This window comes from Phaseolus vulgaris, chromosome 5, assembly GCF_051622355.1.
Source record: "Phaseolus vulgaris cultivar YP4 chromosome 5, ASM5162235v1, whole genome shotgun sequence".
Classification (NCBI taxonomy): Eukaryota; Viridiplantae; Streptophyta; class Magnoliopsida; order Fabales; family Fabaceae; genus Phaseolus; species Phaseolus vulgaris.
Genome location: NC_143502.1, coordinates 7998782 through 8010891, shown reverse-complemented (window position 1 = coordinate 8010891; position 12110 = coordinate 7998782). Strand labels below are relative to the sequence as shown.

The 12110-nt window shown below is 30.4% G+C and overlaps 1 pseudogene; it reads left to right on the top strand.

Annotated features, from left to right (window-relative positions):
- Positions 1 to 5357: 5357 nt before the first annotated feature.
- LOC137836287 (small nucleolar RNA R71) lies at positions 5358 to 5463 on the top strand (annotated as a pseudogene).
- Positions 5464 to 12110: the final 6647 nt, after the last annotated feature.

The window sequence follows — 12110 nt, the reverse complement described above, 5'->3', positions numbered from 1 at the left end:
ATTGTAAAGTCTTTGAAATAGAGCATAAATATTTTCTATATAAAAGAGTTTTTTGAAATATATTTGGTGGTACATATCCGAGTTAAATGTAATTACTTTACAATGTTCATATCTTATATTAAATTGGAAAGAGTTTGAAACTGTATTGAAGGTGAAATATATGAGAAAAGAAAGTATCAATAATTTGAGGATATTATGAAAATATTATTCCATGATACTCGTGAATTAAATTGTTAACTATTATGTTCACTGATTCTGATATAGTTCCCAAATAATATCAAAGGGACATAAAGACATGAACAAAAGCTGGGAGCCAAAGTTTCCTTTTCCAGTGTCTGATAGCAAAGAGATGAAATTGACAAGGGAGATTCACACAAATGAATATCAAAGTAATATGAAGTATTTGCAAACAAATTTTTTTTATAGAGAAAGATGTTCCAAAGCGCAAACAAGTAATTCAATGCATTGAAGACGCATATATGAACATTCCTATTTGAGCGTATACCGCGAAGAAGATGAAAAGTGAAAAAATGAAAAGATTCAAGTCCAGAGATGTTCAAACCTCAATGTAAAAAGTTCATACATATAAAGAAATTATTTGAAAAGAAAATACATGTTAAAGACACAAATTTCATCAAAGTCAATATTTCCATATTGAGTGTTTACAACATGTAAGATGATGAACAAAACTGGAAGAAGAATACTCAATTACATAATTGATTCAAGCTTCAATGTTCAAATCAAATACAGTTAAAGAAACATTTTGAAATGTTTATAATGATCAAAGAATTCACAGATTGCATTAAAGCAAAAGTTCCGTATTCAACTGTCTAGCGCATTGAAGAAGAAGAATAATTTGGCAAATTGAGCAAATATATGAGTAATGAAGATTAAAACCTCAATGTTCATTTTAGAAGAAGATAAAGAAAGTTTTTGAAGTGCCTTACACATTCAAAACACGCAAAGATCAATTAGAAAAAAATGTTTCTATATTGAGTGTCTAACGGCTACATTGAAGAGTGAAGAACACAAAGCTTCAACGATCACATTTCTAAACACTATATAAAGACATTAAAAATGAAGAACACGGAAAAGAAGTGTAAATATTGATATAAAAGCTTTCTAAGAATACAAATTTATATATAAGTTGTCGCTTAACAGTAAAATTAAAAAGATTCCATCGTAGATTGTCTAATGAAGTGATATACCATCTAACTTCAAAAAGATTATATTATAAATAAGGTCATATAGCCCCAAGTCGCCTCCCAATGAATCCAATAGCAAATTTAGTGAAATCAATATTTAAACTTATCTGTAATCAATGAAACTTAGCAATAACAGTAAATGAATAGGGGTTGTAATTGTTCAACAGAAAAATATAAATGATGATTAAAAATAGTAGATAATGCAGGTTGACTCCCAAGTTTCTTCACCAAGAATTCCTCATTGGTTTTCTTAAGATTATCATCATTCAATTCTCACACATAAATCAAACTTAATCAACTAGGCATCAATCAAATTTGATATAATCTTCAAAACAAGCATTTATTGATGCATTAAGTATCTCACTAGTTCCAAGCGCATACTTGTGAGATGTTTATCTTCTACATATCTAAATAAGAGAACTAAGAGATTAAAGAGAAGAATTGAATTCTCAACAAATATTCAAAAACATTTCCTTTGACAGAAACTCGATTTCAAAAAGAAAAAATAAAGCACAATCTGCTACAAAAAATTGAAAAACAAGAGTTAATAGAACCTCAAAATTCAATGCAAAATCACAAAGGAATCAACCCAAAAGGTTTTAGCCTTCCATGCGAAAGCTAAAACAAGAAAAATGAAAAAAGGAAATAAACTAGGTTTAGAGTGTGGTGTGCAACTATGAAATGCGATGCCAAAAACCCATCCCTGTTCTTTCTCTTATGTCTCTTTTATAATCCTATTTTCTTTGCACAAAATCACATTCAAAATCTATCTCAGGATATTGTTTTACAATTATCAAATGATACTTTTCTTTGTTTCGAGTTATCAAGCATATATCTTCTTTCCAGTCAGTTCCAAATCTCATTTTCACTACTCTTTCAAATATTCTATTTCCAAACTCGATTCAGATTTGCACATTGATTATATTTAAACCTAGCGCTGCTATAAGTGATATTTGAAGAAGATTTACTTTAACACATTTTCGAGGGAGATTTGCTCTATTTTTTGTCCATTTAACATGATATTTTTAATTTAAAAAATTTGAGAGAATATCCTTGTAGAAGATTTGCTTCCAATTCTTTTTCTAAGATATTTGCAAATTTAATTCTCTAATTCTTAATCTCAATTTTTTTTTTCTGTTTTGATTCAAATAAGCAACTTGGACTCTCGCATGATTTGGCTCACTCGTAGTGGTAGATGCTTCATTCAAACTGTCTAGTCAGCCACTTTTATCACACCGTCTAGTTATACCATCTGCTATGAGAAATATTAAATTGTCTATTATGACTAAAACACAAGATTAGTAAAAATAACATTTAAGGACAAAATAAACCCATTTAGACGAATCTCAATTAAAACAGTGGATTTATTCATGATTATAGTATAATAATCTATGATTAAAGCCTTAAAGTGTGAATTAGATTATGCTCATCAGTTATACAACTACATCTGCTTCTATAGAGCGAATCCTTGAGATTGGGTTGTGACCTTAACCTTTGTAAATCGTTCACATTATAAAGTACACTATGTGAACTTTCATTCTTATCTAAATAAAGAGGTTTTCTCAGAGTATTCATCTCAAGGGAAGATTAAGATTGGTATACCAACAAAGGAGTAAGAATACTGGTGTACCCGCAGAGATGAAAAATATTGATATACTAGAAGAGGTGGAGAATACTTTTGTAACCTGAAGAGGTGTTTAATACTTGTGATAATGAAAGGTTGTTGAGTGGGTTTCTCAAGGGGGCTGAACATAGATATTATTGTTGGGTTAACCAATATAAATTATGTGTGCATTTCTCTCTATATATTACTTGTTAGACGTTGTATTTGTTTTTTTTTTCAAGTTTGCGATTTGAGTTCAAGCTCCATTTAATCCTCCCTTCTAGAGCCAATTGTACCTTTATACCCGAGTATTATTTAGAACACAACCACTCTTCACTAAAAAATGAGTATTGTTTGAACGTTAGCCACTTTTGGCAATCCAACTGAGTATTTTTTGGATAACAAGGACCCCTGACTACAATAGAGTATTACTAAGATGTGATAAAACACAACCATTCATGATTAAATAAAGTAGGTTTTATAAATATGTGATAAAACAAATCACAAAGATTTAATCACTAGAAAGTGTTAGCATTTTATGACATACACAAATATATGAACTCTTTTTTAGTTAGCTATATAATGAAACATACTAAAAGGATAAGTGAAAGTCATATTCTCTTGGTCTTTAGGATTCACGACAATTTGGTTATAACATGAATAACCATCCAAAAAGCAACAAAATGCTTGAACAACTAGTATTTCTAACATTTGATCCATGAAAGGAAGGGGAAAGTGATATTTCCTTGTTGCTTTATTCAACCTCTTGTAGTCTATACATATCCTCCAACCGATTAGAGTTCTTGTGAGTATTGTTTCATTCTTGTCATTGCAAACAACTCATATGCTATCTTTTTATTGAAACCACTTGCACATGACTCACCCATGCACTATTAAAAATAGGGTACATAATTCCAGCTTCTAAAAACTTCAAAACTTCCTTCCTCACATCCTCCTCCATAACAAGATTTAGTTTTCTTTAAGGTTGAGCCATCAACTTAAACTTCTCCTCCATAGACATTCTATACGTGCAATAAGAAGAACTTATCCCCTTAAGATTGGATATAAACCATCCAATTTCTCCTTTCTTCTTCTTCATAACATCAATTTTCTATTCCTCTGGAATGAATAAGAGTTGTGAATAATTAAAGGTTTGTTGTCACCCTAAAGAAAAACATATTTCAAATGTGGAAGCAACATCTCCAACTCGACTTTTGCTTATTTCATTTTATCCCCTATCTTTCACTCTTATAATTTCACCTCATGTAGGGGAATTTCCTTCAAAGCATTAAGGTTAGTCAAGCATTCATCAATCTCTTTCTCTTCCTCCTCATTGAGAGTTTTAAAAGCATCAATTAGAGTTTTCTCAAGAGGATGAAAGGTGTGTAACAACTTATTGGAACTCACAAGTACTTCATTAAACACATCAATTTTAAAACAAGTTTCATCATCTCTTGGGTGAGACATAGCTTCAAATACTTTAAAGTCCACTTCTTCATCTTGAACTCTTACCTTAAGTTTTCCATCATCAATATCAATTAAAACCCTTGCAACATTCATAAATGGCCTCCCAAGGATGAGGGAAACTTTAACATCCTCCTTTATCTCCATGATTACAAAAACTACTGGAAATAAGAATTTATCAACTTTTACAAGAACATCTTCCATCATGCCATGAGGATATTTTATTGACCCATCTTCCACAAACACTTATTCACTCACCCATTCTCTTCCTCTGCTTTCATACTACTCAAATCACCTACCAATAACCAGTTTTCCACTCATTGTAGTAATCACCTTGCAATGCTTTTTGGGGTTTATTTGTGTGTTGGTCGAGAAAAATCCTCTTTTTTGCTCCGTTAATTATTTAGCCAACTACCACACTTGCACTTCTAAATTTTTTGTGGAGGCATATTGTTCTTTTGGTTTGTAGTGGACAATTAGATGAATTGACTGAGTGTCTCCTCCAATTAAGAAGTTTGCTATTGATGTAGTGGTTGTTGGTGGTGTTGATGTGGTGTTTTACTTGATGATCTGACATCTTGTTTCTATCCATAATTGTTATTATTCCTCCACCCTTGATTAAAAGAGTTAGGGTAAGGATTGTTGCCAAAATTCCCTTGTCGATTTTTGTTTACCATGTAATTGATCTCTTTTTAGAAACTTCGTTGGTAAACACACTGACCAGTTGTATGTCCTCCCCCACATAACTCACAACTTAATTGTTGCGATGACATTGGTGTAACCTCTAAGCTTTGAAGTTGTTGAGGTAGTTTGACAAGCCTCTTTGTAAGAGCACCTAAATCTTGAGTGAGAAGCTTGTTTTGGCCAAACAGTGCATTTTGAGCATTCAAATCCAATACTCCCCTTTTTGAAATCGACTTCCTATACTGATGTAAATTATAGTCATTAAAAGCCATGTTTTCAATATGCAATTTTGTTTCATTCAAGTTTTATCCTTGATTTTTCCTCTTGTTGATGCATCCAACATGAGTTTAGTTTGAGGTTTTAAAACTTCCAAAAAGAAGTTTATCTGTATGTAATCATCAAACCCATGAATTGGACATTTTTAAGTAAGTCCTTAAAATGCTCCCATGCTTCACAAAGTAGTTTATCATCACCTTGCATGAATGTGGCAATCTGAATTGTATCTTTCTTAAGATTAGACTCTAGAAAGAAACGTGCCAATAACATGTCCATCACTGCATCCCAAGGGTTCAAACTATGTTGTGGAAAATAATTTAGCCAAGTTTTAGCTTTCCAGTGAGTGAGAATGGAAAAAGAGCTAAATAAATTGCATCATCTAGTATTTCATGAAGTTTGACCATGTTGCATAACTCAATGAATGTAGACAAATGAGCATGAGGATATTCATGATCTAGTCTAGCAAATTGGTTTTGTTACACCAAAATTAACAATGTTGACTTCATCTCACTATTTGGCTATAATGATTTGGGGCCTAACAATGCGATAGAAATGTCTTATCCCATTATAAGTAGCATAGTTGCCCAAGGTTCTTTGAGGTTGCTCTCTTTCAATTCAATCAACCATGGTTGTTGATTCTTAAAATAGTAGGAGATGGTAGAGGCATATAATTTGACTCTTTCCTTGCTTGCCCATCTAAAATATTTGTCTTCTTTGTTTTGTTGTTGTTTCTCCTAGTTATTTTTTTCAGTTTACGGGTGCACAAGAATTGGTCAGTTGAGTTTTTACCTCGCATAAACAAAATTACAAAGACCAAGGAGTCATAAGTTAGCACAAGATAACAAATATAATAAAAGTTGTAAATTAAGCTAGTAAAAGGATAAAAAAAAATAAAACCTAGTAAGTAAAAAAAAAATGTGTATTTCCTAGTACTGAGACATAACTCCTCGAAAATGGTGACATAAAACTTGTTACGTCCTTGGAAAGTGTACCGAATCATACAAGTAGTAAAATGAAAAATCCAAGTATCATTTTCCCAACAGACTAACACAATACAATAAAACTATACAATTTCTTACCATCTATACTAACTAAACTATGAAATTTTGATATAAAGGTGACTATGAAATTCTTAAGATTAACTATTATACCAAAATACAAAAAACAAATAAACTAATATGTTGAGTTTGTACAAATAGATTAAAATTGTCGGGGTTAGATTTAACTGAACACGTGTCTCTTGCAATATGATACTCAATCAAATTTTTTTGGCTTTCAACATTAACATCAATCATCAACTTTAACCAAAAGCCTAATTCCTTAGGTGAAAAGAACCTAAATTCCTTTAATAAGCCTCAATGCCTTATGTAACTCAACAAAACAATTTGTGTTAAGCTCAATGATTAAAAGATGACCAATGAAATTATTCCTTGGGTGTTTTACCTCAAGTCAAGATAATGAAAGCATTTTCGAATCACAAACATGAAGTATAGAAGTAAAACACTAATGTTGAAGCACAAGAAGATGATATACCAAAAAATACAAGAGTGTTTAGTGTCGTTACATCTAACCCCAAAAAACTATGTAAGAGGAAGAAAACATCATACAAAAATGAATAAACTAGATTTAAGAGTCATGGAAACGCTAGGGAAGCCTTTTAGTTGTCCACCCACTGTGTGAGAAGCTTCTTCTTCTCCAAAACATGGGTTTGAAAGTCCAATGCACGAACTCTTTCAATGGATCCCCAAATCACTTTTAAAATGACTCATTAAAGCCACACCAAACCTCTCACATTGAGCCTTAGAAAATTCATGCTCAACCTGGTCACACTCAACTTCAAAATTCCCAATCAAGAATGAAATTTTGTTTTTTAAACTCAATTTTTTCTTCCACAATGAACCTTGCTTCCTCTTAAAAAGGATTTTCTTCCTATTTTGTCAGTTCTTCCTCTTTTTCTACAAAAAATATTATATTTCTAGTAATATGTTGAAGTATATAAAGTATTAACCTACTCCTATTTAATTGTTGGATTAATATCAAATTTGATCAAAACAAAACTTCAAGTAAGAGACTCGAAAGATAAATGCCCTAGATATAAATATATAAAGCTTTTAACCTTTGATTCACTCTTTCATTCATCTTAATATACTAAAAATCAATATTACAACATTCATTTTAGATCTTTATAAGCTATTTTAAATTCTTAAAAGAGTACCCTCAAGATTGTTAAAGAATTCTCTCAAAAGTTGTGTCGTGCTGCTTAAATACTTTTGTGTTGCTTCTACTATGTTGTTTTATGATAACGTCTTTTAGTGAGTTGTTGGAGTGTTCCAATTTATATCATTTTTATACTTCAAGATTTGGTTTGGTTAGTGTCCTCACGGTATGATCCAAGGGTAGGGTATGCTCTCTTAATTGTATTCTAGAGTTGTTCTTATGTTGTTTGATGTTTTATGTGATGTGAGTTGATTTTAAGATTGCACATTTTATGGTGACACTTTGTTTATGAGTTTTTGTTTTAGGTAGAATATGGTGAGAAACCCAAAGAAGATTCCCACTAAGTGGTTAAGTAAGTGTGAAAGTTCACTTCTAGATAGCAAAGAGAAATTATATGATAATGATAATGAAAAGGTGCAGAATTAAAGAGCATATAAGGAAAAGAAAGAAGATGGAAATCGAATAGACAAAGATGAACACAGAAACATAAAGGAATAAAAGTATGGTATAATGGCATAAGGAAAAGGAAAGAAAGACAAAAAGGTGAAGAGATTAAGAGATGCTTATGAGGAATCACGCCACTTAAAGGAGGAAGAGACTCCAAGATGAGTGATAAAGAGCCTCCAGTTGAAGTGCACAAACACCCAAGATAAGACCCAAAATCTAGGAGACAAAGCTCACTAAACACTCTTGCAACATTTCTTTTCTATTCAAAATCCAATGTGTGATTTACAATAGGGGAGGCCCACTATTTATAGAGATGAGTACCTTGGAGAGGAAGGGTAGGTGATGCAATCCTAGCTTGCATTGCTATGAGTCTTTTGCTTTGTATTTTAGGATGAAAAATTTGGTGGGATTGGATGGCTAAATGGGTGAAAGAAATTGTGAAGTATTGGTGTATAGAGAATGATAATGAAGCTTAAGAGATGTTAGGCCAACTCCTAAGAAGATTCAAGCAAAACACTAATAGAAGTGCAAACTTGAGAGTGAGAATTTGAAGACAAAGGAGCTAACAACTTGGACAACATTTCTATGTCAATTCAAATCTCATTTACAAGGGGGCTAACACTTGTATTTATAGTGCTATAGGCAGCCAAGGTGCAAGCTTTAACCCTAAAAAAAACTCTTCAGATGGTCTAGTGTTGCATTGTGTTCAAGGAGGCCCGATTGTAACTCTAGCTAAACTCTTTCTTTTTTCTATTTACACCCTACTCTAATTGGCAAAATTGGCCTAAAACATGGCTCAAGATAATGACTGAAATACAAGCCCAAAATAAAGCCTATACTAATTTGTACAAATTTATAAGACTAGGAAATTTGGAAGAAAAAGTTAAAAATTAAGTCTCCATAAAAATAGAATTTTCTAAACTTCTTTTTCTTCCATTCTTCTAGCCATAGCCCTAGTTAAAGGCTCAATATGTGTCCTTCCATATGGTTCTCCATCAGTAGGGGTGTAAATGACTACAAGCTTCTAGAAACTAGGTTAAAAGTGAGCACATGGAGGAGTCTTCTAGAATTTAGGTCAAAGGTGAGCACATGGGCGTGTTTCTATAAGTTAGGTTAAGGTGGACTTTGGCACAAGCCCAATTTATACTAAGTACACCCTAATCTAGCTTATTCTTCTATTTAGACCCCCAAAGTGAGTCCAATTTATTTACAAAAACTTGTCTTTTAAAAAGACAAGAAGAAAAAACATATAATGCATTGGCTTGTTTGTTGTGTCCTTAGTCATCCGCTTGTCGAGATGGTTTGTATTATTATGTGAAGTGTTTGTATAAAGATGTAAAGATAGTTGATTACAATTATTCTATTTGAGACTATATGTAAGATCAATTGTGATTTGAACAAATATAAATGTTGTGTGTGATCTTTCTTTTTCTCTATCTATTTTTATCTTGTTATTGTTAATCATTATCAATCTTTATTACCAAAAATTGCATTCAGTAAAAAAAATAGTTTTTCAAAATCCCTTAAAGAAAAGGTAAATATTTTCAAAATGTTTTTCTAAACCAATTCACCACATCTTGGCTTAGCTTAGTCTTATATTCTTTTCTAAAAATAACATCAAAAGTAAGAAACATGTTAAATCTTAAGGTTACTTGCCATCATTATGGTAAACCTGGACATCCTAGTGTTATGTGTAAACAAAAGGCATTTAATCGAAGCTAATAAGAAAGGACTTAAAAAGAATTTGGATACTAAAATAGATCATAATTCCTATTGCATATACGTTTTACGATGAGAGGTCAAGAACTAAGTTGGTTCCTAGACAGTAGATGCTCGTGACACATGACAAACCCAAAGTCTACATTCTTATAGCTAAAGCAACATCACAAAGGTAAAATAGCCTTCAGAGGCATAGAAAACAGAAAGATTTAAGGTATCAACATGATAAAAGGATAGAATATTATCAAATCTAGAATATCACTTTGCATATGTATGTATAAAAGCAACAAACATAGATGAAGCAAACACAACAAGATCATTAGACACACAAGATATTTTTTCATTAAACCTAAAGGAAGCAACAAATGAAGGAAAATCTACTTTAGATCACATAGGTCATACCCAATAGAGGGATTAGAAGTTCATTTCCTTTCATCCGTAAGAGTAGATCCTTGGTGAGAGAAAGGAAGTTGTGAGAACCAAATCTTTATTCAAAGATTGAGCATCGTTTTTTTGAAAACAAGCAAAATACATAACTAGGAAGGGTTGAATTATGTATTTAAGATCTTTAAAAAATTTCACAAGGCAATATCCAAAAGGAACTTTAAGACTTGATAGACCCATTGTTAAGCATTTTTTTCATAAGAGAGGCTTTTGACAAGGCTCATCGAACACAACTTTCAATTTGACAGATGCGTTGTCAAAAATATTTTTAAAAACTTATTTTCACAAATCTCTCATTCTTCGATAGTTGCATATCAATAATATGCAATTTAAAAAGTTAAGAGTTGAGAGGTATTTACACGAAGTATTTTTGTAGTGATTCATCTAAAAACTCAAACTACGTCTAGTTCTTAATTAACATGATCAAGCTTCAATAGCAAACTAACACTATAAGATACAAGGTAAGTATAATTTGGATCATGATCATGGCCACTCTTGGCTAAACATAAAGTATCATTTGGACCAAACCACTCCTAAATAAGCATAGAGTATTGTTTGAACATGCAGTCACACTTGGCTAAGACTTAAGTAACCCAACCACTGTTGGCCAAACATCTTTGTTTATAGAAAGTGTGTGTTGTAAACGACCACATGTTTGATAATAAAAACAGGGAAGCATCCTAAGATGAATGCAAGATGATAAACACTCTTTTCGGTTGCAAATAAATATAACAATGTTCTTTCTCACAAACTAAAAGCTAAAGGGTTGCTAAAGATTATAAGAGCTTTACTATCGCACTTATTATCGTGAGTTTGGTCAATATTGTCAATCTTTCTTTCTTAAAGAGATATTCTTTATATAGATTTGAAGAATAAAAAAGTTGTTACAAATCCTTTTAAGACAAAAATAGGTAAAAAAATAAGGAAAACTAAAACTGTAAAGAAATTGTACAAGTGATTTTTGTCCTTGTTTTTGAACATAATTAGGCCTTCAATAGACTCTGAACTTAAACCCTAAATTTTCAAACTTTGAAGAAATTATGGCCTAATTTCGCTCTAATCAAGTTAAAAGCCTAATTAAAAGTGTGTAAGCTAAAACAAGCAAAAATAAACTTCAGGAATCTCTTTACAAATTTTTAACACGTCTATCTCAAATTCTCAAAATATAGAATTCATATGTTCACTTTAAAGCCGTGGAAGTATAGAATCCAATGCAACTATAATAAAAAAAATAAAGTGATGTCTATAGAAAATGTTATGGCCAAGCAAACAAATGTCATATGAGCTAAAATTACAAATTAAAACAATTAAAAAAATAACCTAATTATTACTAACGAAAGAAAATGAACTAAAATATAAAAATAATGCAAAAATGGATTGATTAAATTTGAAAAAAGAATGAAAAATGATTAAAAAAACATTTTTTTACAAAATATAAAAATATAACAAATAATATTAAAGAAAATATAAATCTTTAAAAAATTTAAATATTACAAACATTACAATAAATTCTTGATTTTGACAAAAAATTACAGACAAATTTGTGTTTGTCAATAATTTCTTAAAATGAATTTTACAAATAGATAAAATTACTCGACAAATGAAATTACTGATAAATTTTATGGAATAATTTATATTTATCATAATTACTGACCTATTTCTTCGATGAATATAAAAAATAAAAAATAAATATATTTTTTATATATTTTATCAAAATATATCGACAAATCAATATATTCCATAATTGCTCACGAAAATATAATATTATTAATTATTAATAATATTAATATTGATAATAATCATAACAATAATTATGATAATAATAATAACACTGTTAACTATGAATATATAAAAAATAAAAATATTAATTTAATAAATTTAAATAATAATAAAAAATAGTAATAATATCAAACATAATTATGAAAATAAATAATAATAAATTTAATAATAATTTAATATAATTTTAATGTTAATAATTTTATTTTATGTTAATATATATTAAAATAAAAATATTAATATAATAATTCGTATAAGAATAATAAGTAATATAA